The 6997-nt window shown below is 53.8% G+C and overlaps 1 pseudogene; it reads right to left on the bottom strand.

The window, feature by feature from the left end:
• Nucleotides 1–6137: 6137 nt before the first annotated feature.
• Nucleotides 6138–6677, bottom strand: LOC121834562 (annotated as a pseudogene).
• Nucleotides 6678–6997: the final 320 nt, after the last annotated feature.

The raw sequence follows: 6997 nt of genomic DNA, 5'->3' as shown, positions 1-6997 counted from the left end.
CGGGGCTTCACAAGTAGATATTGCCACGGTCCTCACTCCGGCAGGAGCGACCCTTGTCCGCAGCCCAGCAGACGGGACCCTTGTCCGCAGTCCAGCAGACGCGACCCTTGCCCGCAATCCAGCAGACGAAACACTTGTCGCATAGAGCCCAGGTACGCTCCGCGGACCTCTGTTGATGCCGTCGTTTTCGCTCACCGCCCGTCGCAGGAAGTCAGCAGGATCCTGTCGACCGCGCCAGTCAACTTTCCGAGGGGGAGGGGTCCCGGTCAGGATGGTGACGACCGATGATGGTGTTCGCCCGATAGTAGTCCCCCGGGAAGTCGAATAAGAAAAAAAAACTAAAAGTTGTTCGATCCCGCTGGACACATTATGACGTTGGTAGGTTCACGGTGGCCAGTGTGGCCACGTTTATTTTCAAAACAAAACGACAAGTCAACGTTAACACCAAAACTTCCATAATTAAAACCCCATACTTTAGTCCCCAGTCTCAAGAGCCGAATTCCCCGATAATCCTCTCGGCAGCCCTTTTCTAGCCTCGTAGGGCCTCCTTTCCCTCCAGAGATGGACCAATCACTGGTACACTGTCGTCCAATGGTCGGCGAGCTGTCATCCTCGCTTCCCAACCGCCAAACCTAAATTTCTTGTGGAGTTGTTCTCTGCAATTTTTTCCACTCTGACTGGCGCCAACCGCTAAGTTATTGCATCGGGCAAAAAGCGACAATTTTACACTAAGCGGCAAAACCCTCCATATACAGGCACATTCGGCTAAAAGCCACAACCTGCTGCAAGAACGGATCTGTCCGAGCAGACTCCCGAAACCCGAGACGTTTCTTAACGACCGCGGGGAAACCGCTCCCCCCTCCCGGCCGCTCTGACCACGCAAATGCTCGCTCCAAAACGCCGACACTCACAAAGAACGCCAAAAAAAACGATGCCGACGCAAGTGTAGAAAGATAGACTTTTCTAAAACAAATCTTACTTATTCCTAACAAAATCCTTCGTTACTTAACAGACAGCATAATTCAGTTTCTGAACGTGTCTAGCTAAAAAAATGCACAGATGTGACCGAGGGATGTGCATTAAGAGATGAGAATTCCATTGTTTAAATACCTTAGTAAAAGGTTAGAAATCAATCACTTCAAATCTCTACCTACAGCGTCCGTCTGCTAACAAAAGGCGTCTGATTGGCGCAATAGCCGACAGATCTCGGTGGTTCCTTCCGCATAGAGAGGTGAGGGTAGGCGGCAAGAGCAGGGAGAACCGCATATTAAAGTGTCAGTCTCGGTGGTCACACTACTGTTGTCGGTGGCTTGTTTTGTAGGTTTCTTTCCTCGGTGAAGCGCATCACCCAGCGTGGCATTGTAGAGGAGTCCTGAGGTCGCCTCCGAAACTCTGCCCTAAAACGTCAGCGGACCTCTTTCGGCCTGTGCCACTCCCTGCACCAGAAATCGACCATGAGTCGATTGTTGGGATCTACCCGCACCATGAAGGGGGGGGGGGGGTGTATACACTACAAAACAGCACAAATAAAAGTATCAGACAAAAAAAAAATAAACGCGGTAAGAACGGCAGTTAAAAGCAAACGACGTCATGCAGCCGAAAAAACGTTTCGACAAGATCCTATAACTGATCTGTTTTATTTTCCCTCGTTTTGTCCTAATTTTGTATATTTTTGTTGCGTTCCGGGCTGGACGGCCACGGAAGGGGTGAACTCCAGACAACGATTAGCCGGTGTCCCGACCAGACAGAGAATGCCTTTACCTGTCCCGTGCAATACTGTATAGAGACTGGGTGGCGGTGCCATCTCACGGAAGGCGTCACAACTACATGTAACCAAAGGGTGTCACTACACGACACTACATCCACTCCCCCCTCATGATTTTATGTGTTGCTTACACATTAACTCACTTAAAACAGTCCTGTCTGTACACAAAAAACAGTCAGTGTTTGCAAAACATGAGCAGTCACATTCTGCAACACACGAGCAGTCACTATCTGAAAACCACAAGCACTGACTTCCTGCAAGGTAAGAAGAGTCACTAAACATAGTCCAGAAGACATTGGGGTGGGCGTCACACAGTAGAAGATCGTCAAAGTACGGGCTGTCCGTCACCTTCCTGGCCATGCACGGGTGAACTTCGTTCCACCTGTGGCGCCTGAAGTTCTTGTAGTGCACCGAAAGTTGACTGAGGGGGTGTGCCCACTGGTAACGTGGTGGGAAAAAAACCAGACTTGCCAGGTAACTCAGTGCTGTCATACCAAGAACTCTGCAGAGAGTCTTGGTTCGGCCATGACTCCCTGGGCCTGCCGATAACTTCGACCCATTACACGTCCGTCCGTCTTCTAGATAAAACGACCAACGCCCAACGCGCTTGTGGAGCTTCAGCGGTGGTCCTAAAGTGGGAGTACCTTTGGGCCATAGACTTGTCTCTGCGCCCTCACATAGTGACCCACCTGCAAGTTCGGGGCCTTTGGAGCTCGACATCGGCCGGCATAAGCCTTAGGCTTGGTTTGTTGGTCTCTCACCCTCTTGCGAAGGCGACGCATCTCCCGAGCAGGTTTGGTGCCGAGCTCTGCAGTCGGAAGACCAGTCACGTCAAGTGCTGTCCTCATGGGGTGTCCATGGAGCAGCACAGCAGGAGCCAACTCGGTGGTGGAGTGTGGTGTAGCCCTATAAATTCCTAGATACTCGACGACGTTTGCCTAGAGAGGGCGGTCTTCCCGCAGCGCCAAATGGATATACGAACTTAGCACTCTGTTGAACCTCTCCACCAGGCCGTTCGTCTGGGGTGGTAGACTGAGGAGAACGAGTGCTTTATTCCTCTTGCTTCGAGGAACGTCTCAATTTCTCTTGATGTGAACTGTCTGCCATGGTCGGAGACGATCTCTGTCGGGTAGCCTTCTCGCGTGAAATCGGTTGACAGGAAATTCATGACTGTCTGCGATGTGATGTCGCTGCAGATGGAGACCTCCGGCCACTTTGAATAATAGTCCGAGACTGAGATAGCGAACCGACAGTTCGCTGGTGCTCGCTCGAAGGGGTCGACGATGTCGATGGCGACCTTGCTCCAAGGTCTTTCAGGCAGCGGCACTGGCTGGAGCGGTGTTGGCGCTGTCTTGACACCCTTGTCAGCAGACTGGCAGACTGTACAACTGCAGATGGTGCCTTCGCCTTGCTTCTCTAGTTCAGGCCACCAGAACTTCTCTCGAAGGCACCTCTTTGTCTTTATAATCTTAGTGTGGGACTCGTGGGCGTTCTGGAGGAACTTAGTCGTTAGCTTGGTCGGGATTCCGAACCGTTCAGAGCTCAGAAGCACACCGTCGACCACCAACAACTCTCTGCGGACCTCATCGTATGGTACCAGGTCTGCAGTCAGGTTCTTCCGAGCAGGCCACGCCGTCTGAACACAGTGCATGACGTTTTGCAACGTGCCATCCTCCTCTGTGGCACGTACAGGTCTTCCCGATGTACAACTGATGTCACTAGGGCTACGACCTCTTATTCGCCTGCTTTCCACCTTCGGTGCCTGGCGCTGGTAGTCGAGACAGGGCATCAGCCACTTTGTTGTGAAAGCCGCGACGGTACTGCACCTTAACGTTGTAGCAGAGCAACCGTGCTGTCCACCGTGCGATGCGAAGAGGACACTGTCCCGTGCTTCGTGCAGAGAGCAGGGCCACAATGGCCTGGTGATCCGTCAGAAGAGTGAAGGGCCGTCCCCACAAGTACGCGTGCCACCTCTCACAGGCCCACAAACAGGCCAAGGCCTCTCGCTCACCTGCCGAGTACTTTCGCTCGACTGCAGTCGAGTCCATGATGCGAAGGCAACAGTGCGAGTACAAGGCCCATTGACCTGCTGCAGGATGGCACCAAGACCACACGTAGAAGCATCTGTGGCAACGATAACAGGGAATGCTGGTTCGAACATGCTCAGCGCTTGGTGCGAGGCGAGGGGTGTCTCCACCCTGGCAAAGCTTGCGTCCGCGGCGGCATCCCAGACGAAAGGAACACCTCTCCGTGGTAGTCGACGCATCAGCTTTACCTCCTCAACCAACCTGGGGACGAACCTGGCGTAATACTCAACGAGGCCCAAGAAAGAGCGCAGCATGCCGGGCTCAGATGGAACGGCTGCATGGGCGATCGCGTCGACCTTGGCCTGAAGCAGTGCTATGCCTTCAGCGCTGACGCGATGTCCAAAAACGCGAGCTCAGACGCATTGCAGACCCACTTCTCATTGAGCTTGAGTTTGGCCTTGGAGATGCGACAAAAAACTTCGCGGAGGCTCCTGGTATGCTCTAGCAGAGTATTTTCGAAGACGATTATATCCTCTATGTAGCAGAGAGCGCTACTGCAGCCATGCAGAATCCTTGTCATCAGCTGCTGAAACGCAGCTGGGGCCGACGCAAGTCCGAAGCAGATCCTCTTAAAATGGAAGAGCCACTCATATATTATAAATGCTGTGAGGTCTCTACTGTATGGGTGAAGCAGTACTTGATGATATGCAGCTGACATGTCCAGTTTAGAGAAGTGGCGGTCTCCACTGAGGGCGTGCAGCAGATCTTCCGTATGCGCCAAGGGAAAGTTTTTGACGACTACTGCCTTGTTGGGTTCTGTGAGGTCGACGCAAAGACGGATGATGCCGTCTTCCTTCAGGACGACGACACTGGGGAAACCAATTCGGATGCACTGATTCTTTCCATGATGTCGGCAGCTTCGAGGCGCTTCAGCTGGTCGGTGACTTGCTGCCGCAAGGCAAGCGATAGACGCCTCAACGTCAGCGCGACTGGAACAACAGACTGCTTAATCGTGACCTCGTGCTGCACCCCCTTGGCAGGTCCCAAACCTTGTGAGAAAAGCTGACCAAACTCGGTTGAGAGCATCGCTGGTAGACCAAGGCTTGGAGCAACCTGGGTGGGCTTCCCGGTGCCTGGAGGACAAGTGGACGGGGTGGAGGCAAGCGTGGCAGTGGTTGGTTCTGCAGTGATGTACAAACAGTGAAGCTCGGCGCCCAAAATCTGAATAACAAGAACTTTTACGGCGCCGAGACCTAGAAGCGACGTTCCACTGGGCGTGACGTAGAAGGTCAGCAGGGCATTTTCCTGTGCTCGACACGTTCGCAGAAGGAATCACGCACAGGAATCTTCTGCCGTGAAAAGTCCAGCAGGGTGACTCGAGGGCAGCTCAGCTGTACCTTGTTCTGGTACAGGCTCCGGAAATGCTCCTCCCTGATGATGGAGGCAGCAGAGCCGGTGTCAATGAGGAACGTGACGACACGCGGCGGCGAAGTCGAGGCAAGTGGCGTCACTCGGACGTCAACGTAGAGTCCCGTACGCTGTCGATGTGGACGGAAAGAATGTTGGTGTGGACGGAAAGAATGCCGCATCCTTGTCCGGCACCACCTCTTGAACTCGAGGTGAACTTCCCCCTGGTTGTGACGGGCGCGTCGATAGACTTGCTGGAAATGGCCGCGGCGCCCGCATCGGTAGCAGGTACGACAGCGTGCGGGGCAGCGAGATGAGTCGCACGTTGATGTACCGAAGTTTCCACATGCTGGATTCTTCTTCTTTTATTTTTTATTTTTCATTTCTTGTTTTCTTATGTTGATATGTTTAAAAAAAAAGATGAGAAAGAAAGTAAGTCGTAAGTCAGCGCTGTGTCTGTGTCCCTTCTTCTAGTTGTCCTTGTGTTCGTTTGCGCTGTTTTATTTCTATGTTTACAATGCATCACCGACTAGAACACCTCCAAACATTACTGCGGGACCGTTGGAGCCGGAGTACGAAACGACGCTGCCGGAGTTTTGTGACGCTGGCGTGCGTGCAGGGCGCGAGCACGGCGAACCGCGTGAGCGGATGTCAAAACGACGGTTCCCTCGACCGTAGCGTCTGGTTGACTGCCGTCCCCGTGGAGCTTGCAACGTGACACCACGGGCAGGGTTGGCGAGGGCTTCGGACTCACATGCTGCCGGCTCGCGAAGCTGCGCAATTTCCACTGCGCGGTCGAAAGTCAGCCTGTCCCCTTCTAGGAGCAGTCCCTCACGCAAACGCGGGCACGTGACGCCGGCGACGAACTGCTCGCACATGTTTTCGTCGGCTTGACCGGCGAAATTGCAGGACGTTGACAGTTCGCGGAGCGCAAGGGCAAAGTCCGCCGCTGGTTCACCGGAGAGTTGATGACGCTCGCGGAACCGTTGTCGTTCCATCCGGACGTTGCAGCGGGCAGCGAAGTGACGTGTAAGGGATAGGAGAGCGGCGTCGTACGGGTCTGGCTTGTATGGCTTGCTGCTCTTTCCTGCCTCGTCGGCTGCTGCGGCGGCTGGCGGGCTAGGTGTCGGCTGCGGAAGCGCGTCAAAAATGCGCCGTTCTTTGGGTCCCGGTCAGTGCAGGAGCAGAGCTTGCCGACGGGCCGGCGGCAGCTCGTTAGCGCCGGAGGCGAGCAAAAACTTCTCGAAAAGTTGTATTCAGCGGGACATGGCACAGCTCGCGTGCCGGGCGTGGCAGGGAAGGGCGGCGGCGGTGCAATTCCCGTGATGTTCATCCTAATCGCCAGTTCTTGTGTTCCGGGCCGGACGGCCGCGGAAGGGGTGAACTCCAGACAACGACCAGACGGTGTTTCGACCAGAGAGAGAATACCTTTACTTGTCCCGATGCAATACTGTACAGAGTATGGGTGGTGGTGCCATCTAACTGAAGGCGTGACAACTACAAGTCACCAAAGGGTGTCGTTGTACGACACTACAATTTTATTGGCAGAACAAACCAAAGAAATAACCTGCACTCACAAAGCGCTCAGAAAAATAACGCATCACTTCTGTCTCAGAACAGATGTCTGCTAGTAGAGAGTTTTATTATTGAGTACAGGAGCAAGCACAGCCTGTGAGCGTTTGCGTTAGCGTTTCGTGCTCCACGATGCGCATGCGCGTCGTCGCCATGCACCAATTCAAGATGCAGTTTGTGCTCCGCTCGTGTGCAATGTGGAACACGCAACGCTAACGCAAACGCA

Source organism: Ixodes scapularis, unplaced genomic scaffold (assembly GCF_016920785.2).
Source record: "Ixodes scapularis isolate PalLabHiFi unplaced genomic scaffold, ASM1692078v2 ptg001522l_1__unscaffolded, whole genome shotgun sequence".
In the NCBI taxonomy this organism is placed as follows: Eukaryota; Metazoa; Arthropoda; class Arachnida; order Ixodida; family Ixodidae; genus Ixodes; species Ixodes scapularis.
This window is presented reverse-complemented; position numbering and strand designations above follow the sequence as displayed.